General features: G+C 41.0%; 1 protein-coding gene and 1 pseudogene across 1 annotated transcript in view; both read right to left on the bottom strand.

Annotated features, from left to right (window-relative positions):
* Positions 1 to 14,957, bottom strand: part of Phex (phosphate regulating endopeptidase X-linked) — a 240,178-nt gene that overhangs the window by 200,894 nt on the left and 24,327 nt on the right. The gene's annotated exons all lie outside the window — the stretch shown is intronic.
* LOC127675429 (fructose-bisphosphate aldolase A-like) lies at positions 1,203 to 2,446 on the bottom strand (annotated as a pseudogene).

Raw genomic sequence — 14,957 nt, 5'->3', positions numbered from 1 at the left:
CTTTGATCAAAGTATAATATGCATTCCACAGAAAAATACCCAGTTCATAATTTGAAATGATTCTACAAAGGGAACATACAGATATCAGCAAAATCATTACCAAAATCCCAGAAACCCCAAGGTCCCTCCCTTCTTACTACTTCCTCCAATCAAAATTATTATTTTTGGTTTGATATGTGTGTTTGGTATTGTGACCTTTTTCTGAACCTTGTATATAGTGAGCAAACACTCTACTACTGAGCCTTACCTCCAAGTCCAGTGTTTAATCAAGGCTGCTTGACACATTTGCATAGATTACCTTTTCTTTTGATTTACAGAAGACCCTCAAATAGCCTCCACATCTTTTTGAAGACTTGCATTATGAAATCATCTCTCATTCCATAGTTCTCATTTCCTTACTGGTAACTTTTGATGAACTAAAATTCTGAATTTTAATGTAGTTTAATTTTAATGTAGTTTAATTTTAATGTAGTTCAATTTGTCCATTTTTCCCTCTATGATTATTATTATTTGTTACTTTTTAATCTACCCCCATATCATGACAATGGCCTATATTCTCATCTAAAATCTTCATTGTTTCACATTTATATTTATGGTCCATCTAGAATTTCTTTTTGCTCATAGTGTGGAACACCAAAATTGGTCTTACCAAGGATGAATCATGAGAAGACTTTAATAAGTAAGATATATTTATTGGTCATTTCATGATAAATTATCTCACCAAATACATTTTGGCATAAAAAAATTGGCATTGACACTCTTGATATGGCCCCAGATTAGCTCTTTCCCACTGACCCTCTTAGCCTTTCCTCCTAGCCCATCTCCATTCCTTTGTGTCATCTCTCTATCCCCAGAAACACCTTTTTTCCATTAAATAGTTATTTATTGGTGGTGGGCTGGAAGGGATGGCAGAATTAACATTCATAGACAACACACAAGTCATGAAAGCAGCAAGAGTGATGGGAAAGAGATCTTCAATAGCAAGTGGGTAGACAGGGGCCTGAAGTGCTGATGGAGCAGTCTTAGATCTTGTTAGTAGGTATGGTTGGAGATGAAGAGAGATTCACTGACTGCTTCTCCAAACTCACCACTTGGGCTATACTTTCCTTGACAAATGATGCTATTGGATAGGGTTCACTTGACTCTTCCTGGGCAGCCTTCACTTTCTCCTTCTTCCTGCCCAAGGCCTTTAGAGCCTTGGCTCAGCCATAGGAGAAAATCAAGGCCCAAAACTTCAGCAGGGGACACTTGTTGGTCGTACTGAGGTTGATGGGCACCTCTTCCTCACTCACTCCTCCAGACAGAAAAATGATCCCAAAGGACAGCAGGGAACACTGTGCTACAGAAGTACTCTGACAGTTGCCATAGCAGTCTCCTCACTGGAAAATTTCTGGGTCAAAGCATGGCCTTGGGTAACCATGTTGGGCTTCAGCAATGTGCTTTCCAGCTAGACAGGGTGGTCACTTAGAGCCTTGTAGACAGCAGCCAGTACCTTCTCAGTAACATACAAACACTACTTCAAGTTAAGGTCTCCATCAGGGAGGATTTCAGGCTCCACAATGGGTACAATGCCATTCTGCTGGCAGATGTTGGCATAACAGGCCAGAACACTGGCATTTTCCGTGATGGCAAGGGCTGAGGGAAAATGTTTTCCAATCTTTAACATAAAACGCCACTTGGCAAAGTCAGCTCCATTCTTCTTATACTGGGCCCAGCATTCAGACAGTCCATTCAGCCCTTGGGTAATAGTCTTGACATTGGTTCCTATCAGGGGCACCATACCCTCATCTACCTTAATGCCCACAACATCGCCGTTGTACTTGATAACTTTGGGGGAGGGACATCCATCATCTGCCTTCTGTTACAGTGTTTCATGGGAGAGGATCACTCCTGGCCAATGAAGGGATTCACATGGTCATCAGCAGTCAGCAGCAGCTGGTGGTAGAAGCGCTTATTCTCCTCTGTGTTCTTGGTGCCAATGGACCACAGCTGGTTGGCAATGCTTCCTGTGGACTCGTCTGTAGCCAAGATACCCAAGCCCAGAGCCACAGAACAGTGAGTGATGTCATACAGTTCCTTCTACTGCTCCAGGGTCAGTGCTGGGTATGAGTAGAATGTGGTGCCAGTGGCATGTTCCTGGCACAAGAGGGTGTGGGTCTGTCGGGTATGGTAGTGGGTGGGTGAAAGGACTGAGGAGTGAATGTGGTGGCTAGGGTAACCAGAACCTCATTCTACTGTACCTTCCAAGAGAATGACGCCTATTCATCTGGCGCAGGAGGCCCAAGAAACACGTTATACTAAGGACTTCCAGTGTCCACACTGACCCTTAACTCAGGTAGTTTATTCTCACTATCTCACCTATCATCCTTTATACTTTTATTTCAAGAGTAATTCTTAATCCTATAGCAGCCTGCTTGCAGGACCCTGCCTCCCACCACACCGCCATTCCCTGGAGACTCTACTTCGTGCTTCTGAACAACTCCTTTAGCAATGTCCAACTATCTTTTCAGCTTCTCCTCCTGGCAAATCTTCATCCCTTTCTTCTACCTACTGATCCATGGAAGCAACCACCATACAAAGACAAAATCAGTGGGTTGGAGAGGTGGCTCGTGGCTAAGAGCATATGAGTGCTCTTTCCAGAGGACTTGGGTTCAATTCCCAGGACCCACACGGCAGATCACACCTGTCTCTAAGGCCTAACACCCTCACACAGACATAATATATGCAGACAAAACACCAATGCACATAAGATAAAATAAATAATTTTTTACAAAGTCAAGATCAGATATCAAAATCAAGAAACACCTCAAGAATCATAACTCCAGATGCCATGAGTTCAATATTGCTGGAGTAAAAGCTAGTCTCAACACACATGAGAAAATTGAAATAACACCCTGTATGCTATCATGGATTAAAGGTGGAGATCAACAAGAACAGAAACTTTCTAAACTTATGGAAACTTAACAACTCACTACTGAATGAAAACTGGGTCAACACAGATATTTAAAAAATAAATTAAAGCCTTTCTAGAATTGAATGAACACACAACATAACCAAACTTACAGAACACAGTGAAGATGGGTTTAAGCAATAAGTAGTTCATAGCAATAAGAGTCTTCAATTTTTAAACTCAAATATATTTTGATCATTGTCTTTGCCTCCCTGAAATCCTTCCAAATCCTCTTGACCTTCTTACCCTCCGCAACTATAAGTTCTTTCTCAGAAAACAAACAAAAGTCCAATACAAGAACAGCAAATAAACAAAAACCCAGGCCAAGAAAATAAAACACCACAACCCCACTCAAAAACTAAAATTAAAATTAAAACCAACCACACTATAACCAAATAAAAGTATACTGAGGGAAAAAAGCCTGTGGTAGTTTCCATTGTTACAGTATTTTCCATGTCCAATCATATTAGGACAGTGAAAGGCCTGTGATTGGACAAGGAAGAAGGGGGCAGAGTGAGTGGTTGTGAGGAGAGAGCACTGGGTGCACACAAGGGTTGCAGGTCGGAGAACCAGAATGGCTTAAGACATTTTTCTGTGTTTCCTGAGGTTAAAAATATTGGGATAAAGCTTATCATTTTTATCGTTCCAATTTTAGTATATGTGCTGCCAAAGCAAGCACAAGCTTATCATTTTTAATTGGCTCTGGAATTACTGTATTGACATCTTATATTTATGATATCTATAAATCTAATTGGCTAACTATTTAAGATTAAGAGTCATGCTTTACCAGGTAATTGGAACGAGTGGGCACTGGATGGAAGGGAGATGAACTGGTGGGAATCACGCCAGTAACTGGGGACCTCCACTGGAAAGACAGCAAGGCCAGCAGGAATGCCAGGGAGCTTAGGTCAAAGGAGCAGGACCCTGCCAGGACAAAAACTCAGGAGACAGCAAGTGCTAGAGAGGATGTGGAAAAAGAGGAACACTCCTCCACTGCTGGTGGGATTGCAAGCTGGTACAACCACTCTGAAAATCAGTCTGGCGGTTCCTGAGAAAATTGGACATAATACTACCTGAGGACCCAGCTATACCACTCCTGGGCATATACCCAGAGGATTCCCCGTCATGCAATAAGGACACATGCTCCATTATGTTCATAGCAGCCCTATTAATAATAGCCAGAAGCTGGAAAGAACCCAGATGTCCTTCAACGGAGGAATGGATACAGAAAATGTGGTATATATACACAATGGAATACTATTCAGCCATTAAAAACAATGAATTCATGAAATTCGTAGACAGATGGATGGAACTAGAAAATATCATCCTGAGTGAGATATTTCAATCTCAAAAGAACACTCGGGGTATGCACTCACTGATAAGTGGATATTAGCCTAGAAGCTTGGAATACCCATGACACAATTCACTTAACAAATGATGCCCAAGAAAGAAGAACAGTGTATAGATCCTTGGGTCCTTTGTAGAAAGGGGGAAAGACACCCACAGAAGGAGATACAAAGACAAAAGGTTGAACAGAGTTGACGGAAAGACCATCCAGAGACTACCCCAAACAGGGATGCATACTATATACAGTAACAAAACAGAGACACTATTGTGGATGCCCACAAGTACTTGCTGACCGGAGCCGGATATAGCCATCACCTGGGAGACTCTCCTAGTGCATGACAAATACAGAGGGAGCACTCTCAACCAGCCATTGAACTGAGCACAGGGTCCCCAATGGGAGAGCAAGAGAAAGGACCCAAGGAGCTGAAGGGGTTCGCAGAGCCACAGGAGGAAAAACAATATGGCTTGCCCAGTACTCCCAGAGCTCCCAGAGCTCCCAGAGACAAAACCACCAACCAGAGTATGCATGGAGTTACCCATGGCCCCAGACACATCGGCAGCAGAGGATGGCCTTGTTAGACACCAAATGGAGGAGAGGCCCTTGGTCCTGGAAAGACTTGATGCCATCATGTAGAGGAATACCAGGACAGGGAAGTGGGGGGGGGGGGGTTGATTGGGGAGGGGAAGATGGCTTACGGGATTTTCAGGGGAGAAGGAAACCAGGAAAGAGGACAATATTCACACACTCAGAAATCCCATAAAAACACTAAACTATAAGCCATAATATAAGCACAGGGACCTGGTTCAGGGCCATGTAGGCCCTGTACATGCAGCTTTAGACTGTGAGTTCATATGAGCTTTGCATATGTTGACTTGGATGGCCTTAAATTTATGTTCTTATGAGTCTTTGGATTCTCTCATTGTCTATGGTAATGCATCCATTTTAATCTCTACTTTTATTAATTTGTATCTTCTTCTCTCTGTCTTTTAGTTATTTTGGTTTAGAGTTTCCATTATTTTGAATGGGGGGGGTGGAGAATGTATGTGTTTCTCATGGGGTTTTTTCTTATTTTTGATTTTTGTTTATTTGTTAATGACAGCAAAGGCACAAAGTTGGGTTGGTGAGGAGGTGGAGAGAATTGGGAGAAATTGGGGAGGAGAAAATCATAATCAGAATACTGTATGAATTTTTCAATTACAAAATAACGACTTATTATAAAATTGAAAAGTTCAGGTGGGTGGTAGAGGCACACATCTTTAATCTCAGCCCTTGGGAGGCAGAGGCAGGCCGATGTCTGTGAGTTTGAGGCTAGCCTTGTCTAGAGAGTGAGTTCCAGGACAGCCAAGGCTACACAGAGAAACCTTCTCTTGAAACAAAAAGAAAAGACAAGAATTTTTTGTCCATTGCACAGGAAGTGTAAATAGTTAAACTGACTACTTTTATCAATTATTTTTTTTAAAAAAATATCCTGTCCATGCTAGACACCATAATCCCTGTTTTTGTTCACATTCTAGTCTGTATCATCCAAGGCTTCATCCAGCTATCTCCATGGGTATTAGTTTAATTTACCAGTTGTCTCAGCTTAATCACCCATTCTCAATGCTCTGTTCTTAAGTACTGGCAAGAAAATGTTGATTTAAAAAAAAAACTTGGCAGTCCAGAGAAGATTACCAATCCTGTTCCCTTGTTTCACTCCTCCTACTCAAAAGACATTTATCAAGCTTTGTAGATCTAAGATTTCAAAGCATGATGAGATACCTGAGAATGTCACAGTACCCTTGTGAAGCAAAAGTTCCCAGCAGCCACGGCCAGTTGAGGTCAGTCACTGGAAGGTTACAACATGTAGGAACTGCACAGTGAATATAGTTTTAAATTTTCCATGTGTGCAAAGTTTGGAGATAAGTAAAATTCAACCAAGAACCTGCTACTGAGCAGAAACCATGGGGGGCTTTCCAGGGCGCCTCCTTTCTGTTCTTTCTCCTATGAGATTCCTGAGATTCCCCTGTGTTCACTCTGAAAGTAATCCTCGGGCTCTTAAGAGACCAGTGAGTGCTGGAGCTATTTACCCAATTTGCTTAATTTGCACTTGAAAAATTTCACATCAACTTCACTGGGGTAAATTCTGAATTTCATTTAAATTATGCAAAACTTCTCCTTTGGAAATCAAAGGGAATACCTTCTTAATTCCAGTGAGAGAAAGAACATAAACATTCAACTTTTTGGAACACCAAATCTGTACTGGAAGTTTTCACGCCTATATAATGAACAGAATGTATGAAATACACACAGACACAAACACACAGACACACAGACATACAGACACATAGACACACACACACACACACACATGGCCTGGTTTCTCTCTGGATGATGCTTAAAAGCCACCTTTAGATGGTCCATGATTAAATGTTGCCTGTAATCTTCCTATTTTTAGTTCTTGTTGATTTTCCAGGCTACAGACTTCAAACAAAGCCTGCTTTCTAGACTCTTTGCTTATTTATTACCCTGAATTTTTCATCTTTCTAACTCACAACAGCATGGATATTAAAGCTTTATAGAGTTCAACATGGAGACTTGAAATCAGATTTCAAAGTCCAATATTATTCCCTTAAAAAAAATAAAACTCAAGTTAACAAAGTCCTGATCCATGGATCCGATGGCCCTCATAGTTGACCAAATGGATGCCACTAAGCCTTACAGTTCCTTAGTGCTGCAGCCAGCCAAGCCTGGGATTAACTGAGTCTGTTTCACATCCTGAAAAAGACAATAAGAAGCAATATTTCTCATTTTTCTAGAAAACGCCTGCCTACATATATAGAAACTGCCAAAATGATTTTCTCTGTTCATTTTTATGATAACCTTAAAAGAGATAATGTTGGTTAGCCTTGACTTAAGTGAAGGGGGCGAGTATTATTTTACGAGGATTAGAAACTTCTAACTCATTAATCTAAATCATAGGTTACCAAATAACACAAAATACCCACTTTTAACACAAAAAAGGCTTCTTTGTCCAGAAGAAAATCAATTTTATAAAACTTCCAGATACTACAAAACTCTAATGGAAAGTAATTCTTTTATTATGTTCACTTATAAGTGAATTAATTTATAAGGATTACACTTTATCAAGGTTATACTTAAAGTAATTTAAATTTTAGCATTGCTCTTTGATAGAACAGTGCTACAATGGATTTGCCAATATGATATTTAAACTAAGGAAAATAACTTCCCTATCTCAATAATTCATTGTAAAGCCTGCTGTGAAATTGAAGCCATTAAAATCCACCTTCAGCTTCATCTACAATAAAAATTCTCGTTATCTTTTCCCACCTGCCTCCTTTACAACCTTAGCAAAGGCCATGCATGGTTACACACTCCCTGCAGTGGTCCTTCCTAAGTAGTCCTGAGATAGCCAACAATGCAATAATATTTCTGTTGTTTATTAAGTATCTGCATCTGTGCTGTGTCCAATATATTGTTCTTGACTAGAGTTAACCTCCAAGCATCCCAAAGAGAGATGTGTATCATAAATCACACTCTGCAAGTTGAAAAAAATTTAAAAACTTGTCTAAGGAGATTCAACTACTGAAACTTAGAATTTCAGCCTGGACTCAATTCTGGAACTCTTGTACAATTGACCATCAGATACCCAGCAAAATTCCACAACTTACTTTCCTGTGAGATGACTAGCACTTCCAGTGTAGAACAGATGCACCAGTGCCCTTGCCGGGCAGTAGCGGCACACCCCTTTAATCCCAGCATTTGGGAGGCAGAGGCAGGGGGATTTCTGAGTTCGAGGCCAGGCTGGTCCAGAGTGAGTTCCATGACAACCAGGACTACACAGAGAAACCCTGTCTCAAAAACAAAAACAAAAACAAAAACAAAAAAACAACAACAAAAAAGAATTTCCCAACAGATCTTTCAACCATAACTGGTTATCTACAGTCTTGCTTTTACAATGATAAGATGACTTTGTGCTCAGCCTCTCCTTTGCTCTGTAATTCTATTTCATGACCAGGAACATAGGTTCCTGGGGCACCTAGTCAGAGATGGGGGAATCAGAGAGCTTGAAGAAAAAGCAAGTTAGCATGTGCTCAAGGTTTTCCTTCACACCATGCTCTAATCTAAGCCAGTGGCATCCAAACTTGAGTGGGCATCACCATTAGGAGAGATTAAAGTAAAGATAACTGGGTCCTTTCAGAGTATCTGATTCAGTAGGTCTGGGGTGGGTGCTATGATTTTACACTTCTAATGAACTCCAAGATGACGCTGATGTTTAAGGTCCAGAGAATACACTTTGAATACCGCTTTAAAACAACAACTGTTACCACTAATTCTTGTTATCTAGACCCCTATCCCACCCAAGATCAAGTAAGAAGTAAGGCAGCTTTAGCTTTCCTTTCCTCAGTTTACAACTCCATTTCTTTATTGTTTTTGTTCTCTCTCTCTGCCTCTCTCTCTCTCTCTCTCTCTCTCTCTCTCTCTCTCTGTATGTGTGTATGTCTGTGCATGTATGCACACATATTTACATGCTCGTGTGTGTGCAAGTACACATGTGTATATATTCATATGGAAGTCAGAGGGCAACCTCCAACACTACTCCTCTGACACTAGCCACTTTGCACGCGTGTGTGCCATTATACAAATGTGGAAATGAGAGGGCAACACTGAGTATCTGTGTTTGCCTTCCACCCTGTTGTTCTGTATTGCTTATTCCAGTGTAGCTGGCTCACGGACTTCTAAAGATTCTCCTGTGTCTAACTTCCACCTTGCCATAGGTGCACTAAGATCACAGAAATGCCCTACTTCATCTGCCCATCTTTTCCATAGTATCTTAGTTGCCTATCTATTACTATTACAAAGAACTATGACCAAAGCAGCTTATAGGAAAAAGAGTTTATCGGGGCTTACAGTTTCAGGGGGTGAGTCAGTGATCATCATACCAGGGACCATGGCAGGAGGCAGGCAGGCATGCTGGCAGAGCGGTAAATGAGAGTTTAGATTTTAAGACACAACCATGAGGAACGAACAGAGCTAACTGGGAATAGTGTGGGGTTTTGAAACCTCAAAGCCCACCCTTGGTGATCTTCCAACAAAACCACACCTCCAAATCTTTCCAAACAGTTCTACCAACTGGGGCAAAAGTGTTCAAATACAGTAGCCCATAGGGGCCATTCTCATTCAAACCACGCATGGGATCTCAACTCAGGTCCTTGTATTTGTGTGGTAAGTGCTCTTTCCAGACCACGCCTCCCCTTTGAGACAGGGTCTCTCAATGACTTAGAAGTTGACAAGTAAATTAGGCTGACTGGACAGCCAGCCCCATGATTTATCTTCACTCCCAATATTAGATGGATTCTAGGGATAGAATTCAAGGCACAAATTTTATCAAATGAGCTAACCACCCCCATTCTTTCCTTCTGCTTTTGTTGTTTTTAGGTGCATGGGAAAGGTATTGTTTGTCTGTTTTGAGGCAGGATCTACAGTTTCAAGGTCTCTATGTAGCCAAGGAGGACCTTAGCTTCTGATCCTTCTGCCTTCTGCCTCCACCTCCTGATTACATAGGATCATGTGTGTGCACTGCCGTGCCAGATTTTACACAGTGCTGAGGATCAAATTCCTGGCTTTGTGTATTCTTTTTTTAAGATGTATTTATTGTTATATGTAAGTACACTGTAGCTGTCTTCAGACACACCAGTAGAGGACATCAGATCTCATTACGGATGGTTGTGAGCCACCCTGTGGTTGCTGGGATTTGAACTCAGAACCTTCAGAAGAACAGTCAGTTCTCTTAATTGCTGAGCCATCTCTCTGGCTTTGTGTATTCTAGACAAGTATTCTACTGAGCTACATGCCAAGCCCTACAACCCCAAATTAATTCAATGTCCTCGAAGGATAGCATGAGTTTGTTTTGTCTTGGGAAGTGTCTCCTTCCATTTAGATTTTAGTTTCTCAGAATTGCCAGTCCCATATTTAGAAAGATCCTTTCTCAAGAGTAAAGGGAAATGGCGGTTTGAGGTGAGAGCTTTAGTTGGGGTGACCTATGATCTACCAGGAAGATTTCCAAAGTACAAAACAATGACATAGGACATTTATTTTCAATTCTAGCTTATATGACACCCTATAGAGGAAAATAGAGGGATAAATATTGTTTGCCTCAAACCCAAAAAGTCTGCGCTTCAGACTTTGTGATTCCTCTCTCATCTAGGAAAGCAGCATCAAAACTCTGTAAACATAGGTTTCAAAACCACATCCCAACTACCCCCTGCTTTGACTTCTACCTAACATGTGGAGGTGAGAGGTGGACGTGTTCTATTCCTGGCTTTTCAAACCATAATGTATGGTCCAGTGAGACTATCTCCTGAAAACTGGGTTGCTGGCAGTAGAAGATCAGGGGCTATACTCCTTTTGTTTCTCCGTCCAGACTCTCTTCCCAGAAAAAAGAAGCAATAGGCTAGCATTACCAGAGAACTCCAAAAGGTAAAAGGTCTGAAAGGATGCATGCTAACTACCGTACCCACCAGATGCTATGATGGCTTCCCTGCCAGATGCTGCCCCTGACTGAGGGCACTTGGGAACATTCTATGGCCATAGAAACCAGAGGCAATGAAGGTAAGAAATGATACTTCCTGCCGACTTAAGGAAAAATAAAGAAAAACTAATCAATATGCTTCAGAATTTCCTGCAACTAAATCTCAGTTCATTTGGATGGGCTTGATGGGGTCTGATGAACCCGTGTCCAATACATCAGCCTCTGCCTCCAAGCTATTCTCCACAGGCAGCCAGTATGCTTCAGCAGACCACATCACTCATCAGGTCCCCCGACATGACATTTACAAATGGCTTCCCACTGCCTTAGGATAAAGTCTAAGATCTTTACACAGCCTACAAGGCCCGTGTGCTCTGGCCCCTGCCCTCTTCTTCTGTTTTTGTCTTTTGGCCCTCTTTCCTTCCAAGTCAGGGCTCTAAAGCACACTGAGCTTCTTGCATTTCCTCAAAGGCACCAGCTGGACAGAGCCTCCACTCCTGCAGCTCTTTCCGCCTGGGTTAAAATCGGAGACATTTGAAACGGTAGACCCATAATCTGTGGGGGACAAATTATATGGTTGGATTGGTTTGGGCAAGTCACATAATTTCCTTGACCTTCACTTCATCGGATGTAGGGCAAAGACAGAAATAAGCAGTGATAGCTGCTGACATCCCAGAATTAGACTGAAGGCTGATAGCAAAATGATTCTCTAAAGGAATAAACAGTATAAAAAGTCTGGGGCCTCTGGGAAATGAATTATGAATTTAGAATGGACCAGCAGGTATTAGAAGCAGTTCCATTTGGAACTTAATCTAAACAGCTACTATAAGAAGTCTCTGCTGTTAGTAACATAGGCAAAATTGTAAACCAGCACGTATTTGTATGTTTGTGTATTTTTCTCTGCCAAAAATGTCTGTTCCTGCATCTATTCTAACTATTCATTAAAGAAAAGTCTCATTTATTCTTAAAGACATATTTATTAGTTTTTCCTGTATATGTGTGTGAAGCTGTGTGAGTTTATAGGCACCACATGACTTCAGGCAGCCGGAGGGCATCAGATTCCCTGGAACTAGAGTTACAGAAGGTTGATTGATATACAAGCTGGGAACTGAACCCAGGTCCTCTGCAAGAATGGACTCATTTCTCTAGCCCTTTTTATCTTGTTTTATTTAAAAAAAAAAAACACCTATGGATCTTTTGGAAGTGACTCCCAACAATACCATCAACGCCAATGAAGCTTTCCAAACAAACTTATCTTATTTGTGACACGTTATTATTCAACTAATACAATTAATTTTTCCTTTATGGGAAGTGCCTTTTTATAGTGTTCTATTGACATTTCAAAGCAAACAGTCCATCATTACTAATTCATTAAGCATCCACATAGATGCTATTAATCATGATGAACTAATGTAGTATTAATGGGTAGGCTGTAAATCTGCAATTGCATGTAGATTTCCTAATAAATTCAAGTTTTCCTTTTTTGAGGAGTAAAGGAAAACAAAATGAAAGGAAAGAAAAATCTTTCAGAAAGAAATTAAGGGAAGGAAATTCCTCTCCTTGTATGACAAGAGCAAAATTCTTGTTTTCTTTTTTGTACCCTAAAAATTCTTCCTATTTACACAGGACAATGATACGCAGATTTTCATTTAAATGGTATGAAGGGAAAAAAATTCAAACACCCACACACTCTGGAGAGGTGCTGAATTTTTCCATGGCAAGCTGTTTCCTTTGATAGACTGAAGCCCAGCTAGCTACTCAGTACACTGCTACTCACAGTAGCACAGTGGGCAGTGTCTGAGCCTTGCCAGCACTGTACCCTCTCAGGTTTCTTCTCCCATCGATTGAATCAGGTAGCATGCCCTAGCTGTGCCAGTCTGTAATTCCAGCTACTTGGAAGTTCAAGCACTGACTGAAGTACAGATGAAATTCAAGTGCGGCTAAACATCTTAGTGAAACTCTACCTCAAAGTGAAAAATGGGAGTAGGGGCCGAGGTGGTAACTTAATGGTAGAGTGCTTGCCTCACATGTATGAGTCCCTGGGTTCAATCATCAGTACTGAAATTCAAAAAAAAATACATAGCTTATATGGTATATTTCATTGATTCAAATAATGAACCCTTTTTTCCCATCGCATCATCTCTGAAACTGGACTTTGTTTTCAAACAATCTATCCAATGACCACAGAGGTACCATTGTAGCTCTACCATTTGTGTCTAAGCCGAGACACAAACATGGACATAGCCGCTCTTAGAGCTGTACTTGAAATGACCTGGATGCAAGGATGGGAAGGTGTCACTTAGGAGGTCCTCCAAAAGATTTCGGCACAGACTGACAATGAAATGAAAGATTACTGCATACTCTAGAAGGCTATGTTGGTGGAAAATTCCTGAGATGATTGACTGGGGATAGATTCTAAAGAAATGTTGAATCACTGCTGCTCTTCATGAGCAAGATGGCATTTTGTAGCAAACCAAAGATGATGATTCAAAATCTACAGGACACTGTAAACAAGTTTTAGTAATGCCTGAATCCATTCTTTTAACTTGCAATTTCCTTTTTAATAGATATAAAAAGAAGAATTTGGGATAAAAATTACCATCTAGGTAAGTCTCAAAGAATGTCTATGAACATAATAGGGAAATCCCAAGGGACAAGAACACATTGAATTATAGCTTACTTATCTTGGCACATAATAAATTATGCTGCACATTACAGTTGCCAATACTTTTGATTCAATGGAATATGTCATTAATTTGGTGACTGTTATGAAAGACCACAGTGTTTATGCATTCACTGGCTTAATTTTAAATCAAATAAATAGAATTTGTAATACTCCACACAGCTAAAAAGTTACCACTTCAGAAGAACCAATATTTTAATTCTGGGAGAAATAAATCCACCAATAATACAAATGTTGTAAGGACACACACACACACACTATCCCATATGACTCCAAATGCATTTTAAGGACAATTGAACCTCCTCCTCCTCCTCCTCCTGAGAAGAAAGGTTTTAATTCCTGAATATTGGGTTTCACATCCAGGTCTGTAGGACAGAAATATAAACTTGGCCCAGTGAGGATCTGGGCGTGAGGCTCGCGAGGCTGCTGGCAAGAGCAGCATTATGAAAATTCTGAGACACAGCAGGCTGCACATCCTTCAGACCTCGGCAGGAACCACAATTGCCTCTTTTCCTCACCCAGAACCTCCCACACATCCCCATGAGATAGGTTTCATTCCGGCAATGGCTCAGTTTGCAGCTTTCAACATCCCCCTCTCACCCGCCAGCTTCTTCTCTTCAGCTCAGAGATTCCAGAATAAACGCAACCCCTTTGACCTCAATTAGCAGAGCAGAATCTTACATCTTAATATACTTTCGCTGGTGTGTATCCAATGCAAAGTGTAGCTCGGGGGGGGGGGGCTTCTTTTGTCCTCTTAAATCATTCCAGGGTCTTGGGCAGGAGTGTTTCTTGGCATTCTTCAATGTCAACTAGCAAAGTATACCAATAGAGTAGACACAGTGAAGGGTTCTCATATCACAAAACTCACAAAACCATCTCCAACAGAGTTTAGACAGTTTAAACAATGGAAGTAAGGGTACTATTAAATGATATCATCTCTATGAAGCTCCTGGTCCTGATAGGCCTTTTCTTGTAAAAGGTACTGATTCTCACACTGTAAAAATGCTCTGACCTAGCTTACACCTTCAGTCACAGATGAAAATGTATCATAATTCAGAGAATCCAGAATATAATTAGGAAATTGGCAACTTATTTCTACCATGCACTCATGAACATACAATCACCATTTTACTATTTCTTATGCCTTTCTCTTGTCCTTAACCAAAAGAAACATTGTGGGAGTAACACATCCCCCATTCAATATACAGCAAAGGAACTCTTAGTTCTCTGCTACTGCCATAACATCTGGATGCCCTTAAAAGTTCTCACCAAAAATCCTACATTTTCACTCCATGTTCCAACTAACAGCAAAAACCTGTGGCTACTTGGAGGACTTTCAGCAATTGAAGCCACCCAGGATCATATGAGTATGCCTTCCAGCTGTTACCACCAAAGCTATCCAGGGGCTTTCTACACCTGCCAAATAGTCCTCCCATTTCAGGAAGTGGTT

This window comes from Apodemus sylvaticus, chromosome X (genome assembly GCF_947179515.1).
Source record: "Apodemus sylvaticus chromosome X, mApoSyl1.1, whole genome shotgun sequence".
Classification (NCBI taxonomy): Eukaryota; Metazoa; Chordata; class Mammalia; order Rodentia; family Muridae; genus Apodemus; species Apodemus sylvaticus.
This window is presented reverse-complemented; position numbering and strand designations above follow the sequence as displayed.